This window comes from Triticum urartu, chromosome 3, assembly GCF_003073215.2.
Source record: "Triticum urartu cultivar G1812 chromosome 3, Tu2.1, whole genome shotgun sequence".
NCBI classification, from domain to species: domain Eukaryota; kingdom Viridiplantae; phylum Streptophyta; class Magnoliopsida; order Poales; family Poaceae; genus Triticum; species Triticum urartu.
In genome coordinates this window covers 576,825,314-576,842,556 of record NC_053024.1, presented here as the reverse complement: position 1 = coordinate 576,842,556, position 17,243 = coordinate 576,825,314, and the positions used below count along the sequence as shown (strand labels likewise).

At 44.3% G+C, this 17,243-nt stretch overlaps 1 non-coding gene across 1 annotated transcript; it reads right to left on the bottom strand.

Moving 5' to 3' along the window:
- Positions 1-3,492: 3,492 nt before the first annotated feature.
- TRNAR-ACG lies at positions 3,493-3,566 on the bottom strand. The gene has a single exon. It is a non-coding gene; the product is annotated as a tRNA-Arg (tRNA).
- Between the last annotated feature and the right edge of the window lie 13,677 nt (positions 3,567-17,243).

Genomic DNA, 17,243 nt, shown 5'->3' with positions numbered 1-17,243 from the left:
TTCACATCGCCATGCGATTAACACTCAATGAGTTCTAGGGTTTTATCATGTTATGCTTACAAGAGAAGTGTCAGTCAACGGGTCTGCAACATTCAAATCCGTGTGTTCTTCGCTAATCTCGATTTCATATTGTAGATGTTGCTACTATGCTCCACTTGGAGCTATTCCAAATGGTTGCTCCACTATACGTATCCGGTTTGCTACTCAGAGTCATCCGGATAGGTGTTAAAGCTTGCATTGACGTAACCTTTTACGTCGAACTCTTTATCACCTCCATAAACAAGAAACATTTCCTTATTCCAAAGGACAATTTTGACCGCTGCCCAATGATCCACTCCTGGATCACTCTTGTACCCCCTTGCCAGACACATGGCAAGGCACATTGCGGTACACAACATGGCATATCGTATAGAGCATATGGCTAAGGCATAGGGGACAACTTTTGTCCTTTATCTTTCTTCTGTCGTGGTTGAGCTTCAAGTCTTAACTTCACACCTCACAACTCAGGCAAGAACTCCTTCTTTGACTGGTCCATCTTGAACTCCTTCAAGATCATGTCAAGGTATGTGCTTTGTGAAAGTCTTATCATGCGTCTTGATCTATCTCTATAGATCTTGATACCCAACATGTAAGCAGTTTTACACAGGTCTTCCTTTGAAAAACTCTATTCAAACAACCCTTTATGCTTTCTAGAAATTCTACATCATTTACGATCAACAATATGTCATCCATATATACCTATCAAAAATGTTGTAGTGCTCCCACTCACTTTCTTGCAAATACAAGTTTCTTGCAAACTTTGTATAAACCCAAATGCTTTGATCGCCTCATCAAAGTGTATGTTCCAACTCTGAGATGCTTGCTCCAGTCCATAGAAGGATCGCTAGAGTTTGCATACCTTTTAGCATCCTTAGGATTGACAAAAACCTTTTGGTTGTATCACATACAACCTTTCCTCACAGAAACCGTCAAGGAAACTTTGTTTTGACATCCATCTGCCTGATTTCGTAAATGAAAATGCAGCAACTGCTAACATAGTTCTAACAGACTTTAGCATCACTATGATTGAGACAGTCTCATCATAGTCAACTCCTTGAACTTGTCGGGAACTTCTTTGAGACAAGTCGAGCTTCAAAAATGGTGACATTACCACCAGCGTCTGTCTTCTTCTTAAAGATCCATTTATTCTCAATGGCTTGCCGATCATCGGGAAAGTCCACCGAAGTCCATACTTTGTTCTCATACATGGATCCTATCTCAGATTTCATGGCTTCCAGCCATTTGTTGGAATCCGGGCCCACCATCGCCTCTTCATAGCTCATAGGTTCATCGTTGTCCAACCACATGACCTTTAAGACAGGGTTACCACTCAGAAGTTGTACACACCCTTGTCGACCTACAAGGTTTGATAGTAATTTGATCTGAAGCTTCATGATCATCATCATTAGCTTTCTCTTCAACTCACGTAGTTGCCACAAAAACATCTTTCTGTGCTGCGCTACTCTCTGGTTGAAGTGAAGGTTCAACAACCTCATCAAGTTCTATCTTTCTCAATTCTTTCGAGAGAAACTCTTTCTCGAGAAAGGACATGTTCTTAGTGACAAACACTTTGCCCTCAGATCTGAGATAGAAGGTATACCCAATCGTCTTGTTTGGGTATTCTATGAAGATACAATTTTCCGCTTTGGGTTCGAGCTTTTCGGACCGAAGCCTATCGACATAAACATCATAGCCCCAAACCTTAAGAAACAACAACTTTGGTTTCTTGCCAAACCATAGTTCATACAGTGTCGTCTCCACAGACTTAGATGGTGCCCTATTTAAAGTGAATGTAATTGTCTTTAATGCATAACCCCCAAAAATAGTGGTAGATTGGTAAGAGACATCATACACCATATCCAATAAGGTTCGATTACGACGTTCAGACACACCATCATGCTATGGTGTTCCAGACGGCGTCAACTGTGAAACGATTTCCACCTTGTCTTTAGTGATTGCCAAACTCATAACTCAAATACTTTCCCTTTGATCAGATCGAAGGAACTTGATCTTCTTGTTACGATGATTCTCAACTTCACTCTGAAATTGCTTGAACTTTTCAAACATTTCAGACTTATGCTTCATTAAGTAAATATACCCATATCTATTCAATTCATCGGTGAAGGTGAGAAAATAATGATATCCACCGCGCGCGTCAACACTCATCGGACCGCACACATCAGCATGTATGATTTCCAGCAAGTCACTTGCCCATTCCATTGTTCCAAAGTACGGGGTTTTAGTCATCTTGCCAAAGAGGCATTGTTCGCATGTGTCAAGTGATTCAAAATCAAGTGACTTCAGAATTCCATTAGCATGGAGGTTCTTTCATGCGCTATACACCAATATGACCTAAGTGGTAGTGCCACATGAAAGTGGTACTATCATTATCAACTCTACATCTTTTGGCATCAATGTTATGAACATGTGTATAACTACGACCGGGATTCAATAAACCATTCACATTGGGTGCATGACCATAGAAGGTATTATTCATGTAAATAGAATAACCATTATTCCCCGACTTAAATGAATAACCGTATTGGAATAAACATGATCTAATCATGTTCATGCTCAATGCAGACACCAATGCGAACAATATTTATCTAGGTTCAACACTAATCCCGAAGGTAGAGGGAGCATGCGATGGTGATCACATCAACCTTGGAAACACTTCCAACACACATCGTCACCTCGCCCTTAGCTAGTCTCCGTTAATTCTGTAGCTTTTGTTTCGAGTTACCAATATTAGCAGCTGAACCGGTATCTAATACCCAGGTGCTACTAGGAGTACTAGTAAGGTACACATAAATAACACACATATATCAAATATACTTTTGTTGAAGTTGACAGCCTTCTTATCTACCAAGTATTTGAGGCAGTTCTGCTACCAGTGACCGTTCCCCTAATAGAAGCACTTTGTCTCGGGTTTGGGTTCTTGGGTTTCTTCACTAGAGCGGCAACTGGCTTTCCATTCAAGAAGTTTCCCTTCTTGCCCTTGCCCTTCTTTGAAACCAGTGCTCTTATTTACCATCAACACTTGATGCTCCTTCTTGATTTCTACCTTTAGGGCCTTAAGCACGACGAACAGCTCCGGGATTATCTTCCCTTGCATGTTATAGTTCATCACGAAACTCTAGTAGCTTGGTGATAGCGACTGGAGAAATTTTGTCAATCACTCTCTTATCTAGAAGATTAACTCCCACTTGATTCAAGTGATTGAAGTACCCAGACATTCTAGCACATGCTCACTTGCTGAGCTATTCTCCTCCATCTTGTAGGCAAAGGTCTTGTCAGTGGTCTCAACCTCTCAACACGGGCATGAGCCTGAAATACCAATTTCAGCTCTTCGAACATCTCATATGTTCTATGGCATTCAAAACGCTTTTGGAGCCCCGACTCTAAGCCATAAAGCATGGCGCACTAAACTATCAGGTAGTCATCAGAAGGCTGTGGGCGAGGAGGGATTCGAACCCCCGACACCGTGGTTCGTAGCCACGTGCTCTAATCCTCTGAGCTACAGGCCCAGCTGTCTCCACTGGATCTCTTCCCGGGGGTACCCCTTCATTTCAGGTTAAGAAGATGGGAAAGCGCCTTTCTCTCTATACGTGTCTACCAGATGTTCACAACATCCACAGACAACGCCAGAGGGGTTGGCACACCGAGCAGTGCATCAAGGATAGAAGCCTTCTGTGTAGCAGTGAGGACAATCCTCATACTACGGCCCTAGTCCGCACAATTGCTTATAATATCTTTCAACTTAGTCTTTCTCTAGGAACGTATTAAAACAAAGAGCTAAAGCGAAAGCTATTAATCCACAACATAATTTACAAAGACAATTTAGACTATGTTCATGATAATTAAGTTCATCTAATCAGATTATTCAATGAACTCCCACTCAGATAGACACCCCTCTAGTCATCTAAGTGATACATGATCCGAATCGACTAGGCCGTGTCCGATCATCATGTGAGACGGACTAGTCATCAACGGTGAACATCTCCATATGTTGATCGTACATACTATTTGACTCATGTTCGACCTTTCGGTCTCTTGTGTTCCGAGGCCATGTCTTTACATGCTAGGCTAGTCAAGTCAACCTAAGTGTTTTGCATGTGTAAATCTGGCTTACACCTGTTGTATTCGAATGTTAGAATCTATCACACCCGATCATCACGTGGTGCTTCAAAACAACGAACCTTCGCAACGGTGCATAGTTAGGGGGAACACTTTCTTGAAATTTTAGTGAGGGATCATCTTATTTATGGTACCGTCATTCTAAGCAAATAATATGTAAACATGACAAACATCACATGTAAATCATAAAGTGACATGATATGGCCAATATCATATTACGCCTTTGATCTCCATCTTCGAGGCACAGCATGAACACCATCGTCACCGGCATGACACCATGATCTCCATCATCATGATCTCCATCATCGTGTCTTCATGAAGTTGTCTCGCCAACTATTACTTCTACTACTATGGCTAACGGTTAGCAATAAAGTAAATTAATTACATGGCATTTTCATTGACACGCAGGTCATAAAAAAATTAAGACAACTCCCATGGCTCCTGTCGGTTGTCATACTTATCGACATGTAAGTCGTGATTCCTATTACAAGAACATGATCAATCTCATACATCACATATATCATTCATCACATCCTTGTGGCCATATCACATCACATAGCATACCCTGCAAAAACAAGTTAGACGTCCTCTAATTGGTGTTGCATGTTTTACGTGCATGCTATGGGTTTCTAGCAAGAACGTTTCTTACCTACGCAAAACCACAACGGTGATATGCCAATTGCTAATTACCCTTCATAAGGACCCTTTTCATCGAATATGATCCGACTAAAGTGGGAGAGACAGACACCCGCCAGCCACCTTATGCATCAAGTGCATGTCAGCCGGTGGAACCAGTCTCACGTAAGCGTACATGTAAGGTCGGTCTGGGCCACTTCATCCCACAATGCTGCCAGATCAAGATAATACTAGTAACGGTAAGAAAATTGAACAAATCATCACCCACAACTACTTTGTGTTCTACTCGTGCATAGAATCTACGCATAGACCTAGCTAATGATGCCACTGTTGGGGAACGTAGCAATAATTCAAAATTTTCCTACGTGTCACCAAGATCAATCCAGGAGATACTAGCAATGAGAGAGAGGGAGGTGTATCTTCATACCCTTTAAGATCGCAATGCGGAAGCGTTACAAGAACGCGGTTGGTGGAGTCATACACGCAGTGATTCAGATCGCGGTCGATTCCGATCTAAGCGTCGAACAACGGCGCCTCTGTGTTCAACATACGTACAGCCCGGGGACGTCTCCTCCTTCTTGATCCAGTAAGGGGAGAGGAGAATTTGAGGGAGAACTCCGACAGCACGACAGCGTGGTGGTGATGGAGCTTGTGGTTCTCCGACAAGGCTTTGCCAAGCGCTACGGAGGAGGAGGCGTAGGAGAGGGGGAGGGGCTGCGCCAGCGGAAGGGTGCGGCTGCCCTCTCTCTCCCTCACTATATATAGGGGGAAGGGGGTGGAGGAGGCGCCCTAGGGTTCCCTAGGGGAGGGGTGAAAGTGCAACTATCCCTAGGTGGTTTTGGTAATTCCTAACAACATATAGCTCATTGAGCTAATGCTATTTCAAGATTAATATCTCAGGAAAGCTCAATTATTGGCATGGCATGGATGAGAAAAGTGGACCCCTCAAAATGCTAAGGACAAAGGATTGGCTCAAGCTCAAAGCTCAAGACTCTACATTTTCCATTTTAGTGATCCAAGATCACATTGAGTCTATAGGAAAAGCCAATACTATCATGGAGGGATGAGGTGTTGCTTAATGAGGTTCTTGCTCAAAATGCTTAGTGATATGCTCCAAAACCCTCAACTACTTTCTCACATACACATATGACCTAAACCAAAAGTCAAACTCGGCCCCACCGATTCTTCCTATCCGGCGCCACCGAGTTTTAAATGGCATAGCCACTGCCACAAACCCTAGGCAAATCGGTCTCACCGATAGGGATCTCAGTCTCACCGAGATGGGGTTGTAATCTCTCTGTTTCCCTTTGTAACATTTCGGTCTCACCGAGATGAGCGATCGGTCCCACCGAGATTGCAATGTAAACTCTTTGTTTTCCCTTCGCAATGTTTCGGTCTCACCGAAATGAGCGATCGGTCCCACCGAGTTTACCTGACCAACTCTCTGGTTAATTTATTACCAAAATTGGTCTTACCGAGTTTGTGTAATCTATCTCACCGAGATTACATTATGCCCTAACCCTACTCATATCGGTCCTACCGAGTTACATGTCGGTCCCACCGAAAACCCTAACGGTCACTAGCTTTTCTAAATCGGTCCGACCGAGTTTAACCATTCGGTCCCATCGAGTTTGGGAAGTTATGTGTAACGGTTAGATTTTGTGTGGAGGCTATATATACCCCTCCACCACCTCTTCATTCGTGGAGAGAGCCATCAAAACGAACCTACACTTCCAACTTACTTTTTCTGAGAGAGAACCACCTACACTTGTGTTGAGACCAAGATATTCAATTCCTACCATATGAATCTTGATCTCTAGCCTTCCCCAGGTTGCTTTCCACTCAAATCTTCTTTCCACCAAATCCAAATCCTGTGAGAGAGAGTTGAGTGTTGGGGAGACTATCATTTGAAGCACAAGAGCAAGGAGTTCATCATCAACACACCATTTGTTACTTCTTGGAGAGTGGTGTCTCCTAGATTGGCTAGGTGTCACTTGGGAGCCTCCGACAAGATTGTGGAGTTGAACCAAGGAGTTTGTAAGGGCAAGGAGATCTCCTACTTCGTGAAGATCTACCGCTAGTGAGGCAAGTCCTTCGTGGGCGATGGCCATGGTGGGATAGACAAGGTTGCTTCTTCATGGACCCTTCGTGGGTGGAGCCCTCCATGGACTCGCGCAAACGTTACCCTTCGTGGGTTGAAGTCTCCATCAACGTGGATGTACGATAGCACCACCTATCGGAACCACGACAAAAACATCCGTGTCTCCAATTGCGTTTGAATCCTCCAAACCCTTCCCTTTACATTCTTGCAAGTTGCATGCTTTACTTTCCGCTGCTCATATACTCTTTGCATGCTTGCTTGAATTGTGTTAAGATTGCTTGACTTGTCCAAAGTTGCTAAAATCTGCCAAGAACTAAAATTGGGAAAAGGCTAGATTTTTATTTGGTCAAGTAGTCTAATCACCCCCCTCTAGGCATACTTTCGATCCTACAAGTGGTATCAGAGCCTTGGTCTCCATTTGCTTTGATTTCCATATCTTTTGGTGGTCATAGCCTTGGTTTCACAACCTAGGAGAGTATGGCATCTAGCGAGGGAAATTACCACCGTAGAGGTCCTTACTTTGATGGCACTAATTTTGCTAGTTGGAAGCATAAGATGAAAATGCATATTCTTGGACATAACCTCATCGTTTGGGCTATTGTGTGTGCTGGCTTGCAAGGCAAATTCTTTGATGGGAGAGAACCAAACCGTGAAGCTACCGCTGAAGAGTTGAAGATGCTACAATACAATGCGCAAGCTTGTGATATCATCTTCAATGGATTGTGCCCCGAAGAATTCAACAAAATCAGCCGTCTTGAGAATGCAAAGGAAATTTGGGATACTTTGATTGATATGCACGAAGGTACCGACTCTTTCAAGGAATCCAAGTTGGATGTGCTTCATAGTCAACTTGACAAGTTCAAAATGAAGGATGGTGAAGGTGTCGCTGAAATGTACTCTAGGCTTGCTCTTATCACAAATGAGATTGCCGGCTTAGGAAGTGAAGAGATGACCGACAAATTCATCATCAAGAAGATCCTAAGAGCCTTGGATGGAAAATATGATACCGTATGCACATTGATCCAAATGATGCCAAATTACAAAGATCTCAAGCCAACGGAAGTCATTGGAAGAATTGTTGCTCATGAGATGTCACTCAAGGATAAGGAGGAGCTCCATAACAAGTCAAGTGGTGCTTACAAAGCCTCATGTGAAGCTCCCACATCATCAAGTGAGAAACAAACCTTCAATGAAGAATTGAGCCTAATGGTGAAGAACTTCAACAAGTTCTACAAGAGTAGAAGCAAAGAGAGAAGTTCCAAGTCAAGGTCCTACAATGACAAAAGATCCTCTAGTCGAGAGCGAAACTGCTACAATTGTGGAAGACTCGAACACTATTCCAATGAGTGTACGGCACCCTACAAGAGAAGAGAAGATTCTCCAAAAAGAAGTAGAAGAATCACCATCAAGAGAGAGAAGGAGTAGAGATGATCGTTATGAATGAAGAACATCCCGGGGAAGCAAGGATTCGGAAAGGAAGGACAAGTCATCAAGGAGCTACACAAAACGAAGACATCAAGCTCATGTTGGTGAATGGGTATCCGGCTCCGACTCCGACAATCACTCCGAGAGAAGCTATCACTCCGACTCCGAATATACTCAAGATGAAGGTGTTGCCGGTCTAGCACTTGTGTCAACCAACTCCTACGACATATTTGATTCACCAAATGAAGGAATTGGAAGATGCTTCATGGCCAAAGGTCCAAAGGTATCACACCCCGAGTATGTTGATTTCAATAGTGATGAAGATGACTTGTTAGGTGATGATGATTTACTTGTTGACAACTCTAGTGATGAATACTATGATGAAATGTCAATTAATCATGCTAATCAAGATGAAACGAATGACAATGATAAGGAGAAGATTGAGTCTCTAACTAAAGAACTAAACACTCTTAAGTTAGCTCATGAAACTATCTTAGGAGATCATCGAGAACTTTTAAGGACTTATGAGAAAATAAGTTTTGAGAAGCTCAATCTTGAGCAAGAGCATGAGTTCTTAAAGGCAATCAATGATGATCTTCACAAGAAAAGTTCTTCTTACATTGCCAAGCGTTTACTCTTATCCACTTACATGCCTCAAGTCAAGTCTAGTAACAAGAACAAGAAGGATTCTTCCTCTAGTAGTAACAATAATCATGCTAAATCTAATATTTTTGCTTCTAGTAGTTCTCTTGATTCCACTAATGGTTCTCTTAGCCAAGTTACACTTGAGCAAGAAAATAGCTTATTGAAGGGAATCATAGAGAAAGGTGCTTACAAGAGCCTTACCGGGAGTAAGCAATTTGAGGAAATTGTACGCAAGCAAGGAAGGCACCGGAAGAACCAAGGTATGGGTTTTGAACGAAAGTTCAATGCCAATGGAGTTGAGTGGGAAGAAGATCAATACCCCAAGATGAAATTTGTTCCTCAACAAGAGAAGTATGATCCTACTTCTTTCAAAGGGACACAAGCTCAAGATGATCTTCCACCACAAGACCACAAGGAAAAAGGCAAAAACAAGCTTCAAGAGGAAATTGATGCATTTGAAGAAGCTCCTAAGGCCTTGGTCAAGTGGGTTCCCAAGACTACATCAAGTTCCACTTCATCAAGTACAACTACAACTCTGAGGATTCCCATCAAGATGGTGTGGATCCCGAAGAAGAAGAACCAGAGAGTTCTTGAGGGTGACTCCGCCAACATACTTCACTCTTATCATTTTGGCAAGAAGAAGTGCAATCAACTTCCACATCTTGCACTAGTTCAAGGAGTCACAAACCCTCTTGTTGGTAAGACAAGGGACAAGGTAACCCAATGCTCTCATAGACATCATATTGTGTGTACATCACTCTATGTCTATGGATATCCTTGTTTGTTCCTTGTGGGACTAACCCGTGTAGGTATTGAAAGTGCAACTCACTCCAAAGGATAGCTCCGAATGATCTACATCAACTTAGAGCATCCACATCTTCAACACCTACATGAAGTCATCATCGACAAAACCCAAGGTTAGTTTATCCCTCTTAGGGGGGATCTCACATCTAGGGGGAGCTTTGCTTTAAGGATTGAGCTAAAGTAACTCTAATGGTGTAAACACAACAACGCTTTATGTAAAAGTGGTAACCCCACTTGTGCTTAAACGATGAGTATGACCTATGATCAAATGTTCTCATTTGACTCCTAAGTCAATATACTCATATATAGATGACCTAGTCATCGCCAATTGCTTGATAGATGCTAGAATTGTTTGTGCATGCTTTGCCACATATTTCACTTGTTATTTTATTGTGTGAGCATGTTGGTTGCATAATTTACTCATTCGAGGACATCCGCTTGTTGTTTTGATTGATTGGTTTCCTTTTCTCTTGCCAAGTGGATGGACAAGAATGCCTAAGAACCTTCTCTAGCTATCTATGCTCTTCTCGTCTCAAACTCTATTCATGTTGCATCACAAAGTTTGATCAAGTCAGATTCAAACCACTCTATGTGAGGAGCACTCGGAGTCCCCGATTCGTCATATACTTAAACTTCCAAAACTTCTTTGTGCGTTTCGGTCTGACCGATTCATTCATTTCGGTCATACCGAGATCACTAAGTCGATCTAGGTTTTTAATCTCGGTGCAACTGATTTGAACTTTTCGGCCACACCGAGTTGCATTAACTGCTTGCAGTTATGCATCTCGGTGCCACCGAGTTGTTCCACTTGGTCACACCGACAAGATCAGGCTATATATACCCATGGGCCAAAATTTGGAAAACTTTCCGAACCTCTTCGCCCGCGCTCAGCCTGCTTTGCCTCCCTGGGTCTCCGGATCGTCCTCCTCATCGCCAGCTGCCTCCAGTCGCTGGTCTCCGCCGCCGTCAACGGGATCATCTCCGCCGTTGCCATCGTAGCAAGTCCATCGTCGAACCAGGGTATGGACTTGATCTTTGTGTTGTTCTCACTCTGATTCCCCAGCACACTGTTTTTCCATGTATCTTGCCACGATTGGGATCACTCTATCCAATGAAAACACTCCGTTGTTTAGTTGTGGATTGAAACTTTAGGGTTAGGTTTCCGCTGAAACCATCTCGGACCGACCGAGTTGTTGAAATTGGTTACACCGATTTGGCTCAGGCCATTGCACATGTGATTCTTGGTCTGACCGAGAATTGCAAATCGGTGTGACCGAGTTCGAGTCTTTGTGAAACCCTAGCAGTCTCGGTGCCACCGAACTGTGACTCGGTCTGACCGAGTTCACTAGTTTAGGTTCCAACAGCTGCTTCGGTATCACCGAGAATTCAAATCGGTAGATCCGAAATGCTTTCTGTGGAAAACTAAAACTAAGTTTTTGATTCATTCTTTTGCAAAAACCTCTGCACTGTGTGATGCTCATCCACTCTACCTCATCTATAATCCATTCACAGGGTCTGCTGTCAGTGTTTGCATCATGTCAGATCAGAGTGACAGTCAGAACAAATCTGAGGAGTAGGTTAACATAAGTGAGGGCACTAGTCCCTCCAGTAGCTCAGATGATGGAAGCAGGAGCACACCCAGTAACTTGCCTAAGGCAGCCACCAGGACCAGAAAGAAGAAAACCTCAGATTCAGAGGATGAGGACTATGTGGCTGCTGAGGAAGAGGCCACCTCAAAGAGGAAAGTCCTGAAAAAGGAATATGGCACAGCTTCTGCCACTAAGCCATGGATGAAGCAAAAGGTTCCTGCTAAGAGAGCTCCCATGTCAAAAGCCAGAACATCCACTCAAGAGACTGTGGGATCTGCACCCAAAGAGCAGGTTGTGGCAGAAAATAAAAGGAAAGAGAGGGTCAAGAAGACCACTGGCAGAGTGCTTGGGAGATCTTCAATAATGAAAGACTCTGAAGAAGAGGAAGAGAATGCAGCACCAGCACCCAAATCTCAAAAGCTTATGGGAGATGCTATAAGGGCAGGGGCTATTCCATCTAAGCCTAAGACTACTCCTAAGACTGCTACTCCAGCTCCAAAGCCAAAACCAAAGAGGAGCACCAGGAACATCCCTGTTGAGGAGAAGAACAAGGCCCCAGTGCCTGAAGCTGCAATAGAAGAAGAAGATGATGAGTCACATGTCTTGAGGAAGTTGAAGCAAAAAATTCCACATCACAATGATGCTCATCTAGTAGCTGAGAACATGAAGATAAGTAAGGATTCAGGATTGAGGCTATGGAGAGAGTCAGATCCATATGCCACCAGAAGAAGAACTGTTGTGTACTACATGTTCCATACCAAGGACAACAGGACTTCTATGAGACTATCCTACTTGACAAGAAGCCCATAGTGTGTGACATGAGATGGGTTGATTAGAAATTCATTGAGGAAAATGAGGATCACTTCCCTGGTGTATATGACAGCTTCAAGGCATGTGGAGTCGATGAGTTTGTGGCTCAGAAGCTCACAAAGTGGAATGATGAGCTCATCATGCAGTTCTACTCCACAGCTCACTTCTACCCAGATGGAAGGATTGTCTGGATGTCTGAAGGCACTAGGTACCAGTCAACAGTTACAGAATGGGCTCAGTTGATCAATGCCCCAGAAGAACAAGAAGATGACTTGGATGTCTATGCCAAGAAGAAGAAGAAGGATCACAACACCATGGCGCACATGTACAAAGAGATCCCAGATGTTGCTCTTGAGACACACAAGTTTGGATCAGTACATTACCTTCTGTCAGGCTTGCCAACAATCAACCGGATCCTCAGGCACACTCTCTTGCCAAAGTCAGGTGATCACAAGATGACCAGAGGTCACTCCATCAACTTGTTGCACATTTTTTATGTTCCTCAAAAGTTCAAGGTCATGAGCCTAATTGTGGAAACCATAAAGAGGACAGCTGCAGATCAGAAGAGAAGTTGTGGGTATGCCCCACAGATGCGGGAGCTGATCAACTCCAAGATGGGCAATGGCAAATATCTGCTGGACAAAGAGCACTTGCCCATCTACCCAGACTTTGAGGACAACACTGTGGTGATGGATGAAAATGAACCATCTTCTGTGCACACACAAGCCAAGAAAGAGAAGGCAAGGGCTGAAAAGGCTGCAAAGATGCCAACCATGGATGAGGCATCTCAGTATCTTCTGAAGAGCAAGCAAGATCAGCTTGGCTACTTGATTGCCTCCACTCTGGGGATTGAGAAGGGACTGGCTACCCTGACTCAAAACCAGGAGAGCTTGGAGAGGATCGTGGAGCAGAAGTTCTATGACTTAGATGTGAAGGTTACTGAGATACAGTCTGTTGTTGAGCAACTTCAGGAGGAAGTGCAGGAGAAGAAGGGCAAGACAACCACTGATGCTTTTGCTAGAGTGCCCAGAGGTCAGAGGTCTGCTGCTATGCCTGTCACAGACACCAGAGCAACTTCATCTGCACCAGCAACAGCTTTAGTGCCACCAGCTCCAGCACCTACTCCACCAGCTCCAGCTACATCGACTGACGCCTTCGTCCTTGGAGTTATGCCTACACCACCACCTGAAGACCAAGCCTGAGTGACGATTTAGCACTATGCATTTTTATGAACTTTTTGGTAACTTGTTGCCAAAGGGGGAGAACATGTATAGATCGTAGGCTTTGAGAGAGAGTGTTGCTTTTGTTCTCTCTTGCGTTTCTCCTTGGTGGTTGAACTTTATTATTTGCTTGGTTGAGATACTTCATACTTTGTGCTTGCTTAGATCATCATGTGTTTGATCATATGCTACCTTAATGCTTGTTGGATGACATTATCCTTTTATATGATCACTCACTTTTCTTCGTGATGAGTGCATGTATTTTAATTATTATCATTCTAAGCGCACCACCAAGATGTATGTGACATGGAAGAGTAACCCATGATCCTAACTCTTTGTGCATTTGCAGTCCAAAGCAAATCTCAAACTATGCACAAATTTAGGGGAGCTCTTGCTTTTCACATACTTCTCAGAGCGACAATGTTTTTCACTCTTATTATCATTGGTCGAAGCTTTGATCTATATTTTGTCATCAGTTACCAAAAAGGGGGAGATTCAAAGTGCAACTATCCCTAGGTGGTTTTGGTAATTCCTAACAACATATAGCTCATTGAGCTAATGCTATTTCAAGATTAATATCTCAGGAAAGCTCAATGATTGGCATGACATGAATGAGAAAAGTGGACCCCTCAAAATGCTAAGGACAAAGGATTGGCTCAAGCTCAAAGCTCAAGACTCTACACTTTCCATTTTAGTGATCCAAGATCACATTGAGTCTATAGGAAAAGCCAATACTATCAAGGAGGGATGAGGTGTTGCTTAATGAGGTTCTTGCTCAAAATGCTTAGTGATATGCTCCAAAACCCTCAACTACTTTCTCACATCCACATATGACCTAAACCAAAAGTCAAACTCAGCCCCACCGATTCTTCCTATCCTGCGCCACCGAGTTTCAAATGTCATAGCCACTGCCACAAACCCTAGGCAAATCGGTCTCACCGATAGGGATCTCGGTCTTACCGAGATGGGGTTGTAATCGCTCTATTTCCCTTTGTAACATTTCGGTCTCACCGAGATGAGCAATCGGTCCCATCGAGATTGCAATGTAAACTCTCTGTTTTCCCTTCGTAATGTTTCGGTCTCACCAAAATGAGCAATCGGTCCCACCGAGTTTACCTAACCAACTCTCTGGTTAGCTTATTACCAAAATCGGTCTTACCGAGTTTGTGTAATCGGTCTCACCGAGATTACGTTATGCCCTAACCCTAATCATATCGGTCCTATCGAGTTGCATGTCGGTCCCACCAAAAACCCTAATGGTCACTAGCTTTGCTAAATCGGTCCGACCGAGTTTAAGCATTCGGTCCCACCGAGTTTGGGAAGTTATGTGTAACGGTTAGATTTTGTGTGGAGGCTATATATACCCCTCCACCACCTCTTCATTCATGGAGAGAGCCATTAGAATGAACCTACACTTCCAACTTACTTTTTCTGAGAGAGAACCAACTACACTTGTGTTGAGACCAAGAAATTCCATTCCTTGTTGGGGATCGTAGCAGAAATTTAAAATTTTCTACGCATCACCAAGATCAATCTATGGAGTCATCTAGCAATGAGGGAGAGAGGAGTGCATCTACATACCCTTGTAGATCGCGAGCGGAAGCGTTCAAGAGAACGAGGTTGATGGAGTCGTACTCGTCGCGATCCAAATCACTGATGATCCTAGCGCCGAACGGATGGCACCTCCGCGTTCAACACACGTACGGAGAGGAGACGTATCCTCCTTCTTGATCCAGCAAGGGGGGATGAGAAGTTGATGGAGATCCAGTAGCACAATGGCGTGGTGGTGGAAGCAGCGGGATTCCAGCAGGGCTTCGCCAAGCGCTACCGGAGGAGGAAGAGGTGTCACGGGAGGGAGAGGGAGGCGCCAGGGCTTAGGATGCGGTTGCCCTCCCTCCCCTCCACTATATATAGGGGCTAGGGGGCGCATGACTCCTTGGAGATACCATCTAGAGGGGGGCGGCAGCCCCTCGGGGGGCAACGACCCCCTTAGGGTTTCCAACCAGGGGGGCGCATGCCCCCTCGGGGGACAACGACCCCCTAGGGTTTCCAACCCTAGGCGCCTTGGGCCCTTGGGTGGGGTGCACCAGCCCACCAGGGGCTGGTTCCCATGCCACTTCAGCCCATGGGTCCCTCCGGGATAGGTGGCCCCACCCGGTGGACCCCCGGGACCCTTCCGGTGGTCCCGGTACAATACCGATGACCCCCGAAACTCTCCCGGTGGCCGAAACTGGACTTCCTATATATAAATATTTACCTCTGAACCATTCTGGAACTCCTCGTGACATCCGGGATCTCATCCGGGACTCCGAACAACTTTTGGTTAACCGCATACTAATATCTCTACAACTCTAGCGTCACCGAACCTTAAGTGTGTAGACCCTACGGGTTTAGGAGACACGTAGACATGACCGAGACGACTCTCTGGTCAATAACCAACAGCGGGATCTGGATACCCATGTTGGCTCCCACATGCTCCACGATAATCTCATCGGATGAACCACGATGTCGAGGATTCAATCAATCCCGTATACAATTCCCTTTGTCTATCGGTATGATACTTGCCCGAGATTCGATCGTCGGTATACCGATACCTTGTTCAATCTCGTTACGGCAAGTCTCTTTACTCGTTCTCATAACACATCATCCCGTGAACAACTCCTTGATCACATTGAGCTCATTACGATGATGTCCTACCGAGTGGGCCCAGAGATACCTCTCCGTCATACGGAGTGACAAATCCCAGTCTCGATTCGTGCCAACCCAACAGATACTTTTGGGGATACCCGTAGTGTACCTTTATAGCCACCCAGTTACGTTGTGACATTTGGCACACCCAAAGTACCCTTACGGTATCCGGGAGTTGCACAATCTCATGGTCTAAGGAAAGGATACTTGACATTAGAAAAGCTTTAGCAGACGAACTACACGATCTTGTGCTATGCTTAGGATTGGGTCTTTTCCATCACATCATTATCCTAATGATGTGATCCCGTTATCAATGACATCCTATGTCCATGGTTAGGAAACCGTAACCATCTATTGATCAACGAGCTAGTCAACTAGAGGCTCACTAGGGACATGTTGTGGTCTATGTATTCACACATGTATTACGATTTCCGGATAACACAATTATAGCATGAACAAGGAAATATAATAATAACCATTTTATTATTGCCTCTAGGGCATATTTCCAACAGTCTCCCACTTGCACTAGAGTCAATAACCTAGTTACATTGTGATGAATCGAACACCCATAGAGTTCTGGTGTTGATCATGCTTTGCACGTGGAAGAGGTTTAGTCAACGGATCTGCGACATTCAGGTCCGTATGCACTTTACAAATCTCTATGTCTCCATCTTGAACATTTTCACGAATGGAGTTGAAGTGACGCTTGATTTTCCTGGTCTTCTTGTGAAACCTGGGCTCCTTGGCAAGGGCAATAGCTCCAGTGTTGTCACAGAAGAGGGTCATCGGGCCCGACGCATTGGGAATAACTCCTAGGTCGGTAATGAACTCCTTCATCCAGATTGCTTCATGTGCTGCCTCCGAGGCTGCCATGTACTCCGCTTCACATGTAGATCCTGCCACGATGCTTTGCTTGCAACTGCACCAGGTGACTGCCCACCATTCAAAATATACACGTATCCGGTTTGTGACTTGGAGTCATCCAGATATGTGTCGAAGCTAGCATCAACGTAACCCTTTACGACGAGCTCTTCGTCACCTCCATAAACGAGAAACATATCCTTAGTCCTTTTCAGGTACTTCAGGATATTCTTGACCGCTGTCCAGTGTTCCATGCCAGGATTACTTTGGTACCTTCCCACCAAACTT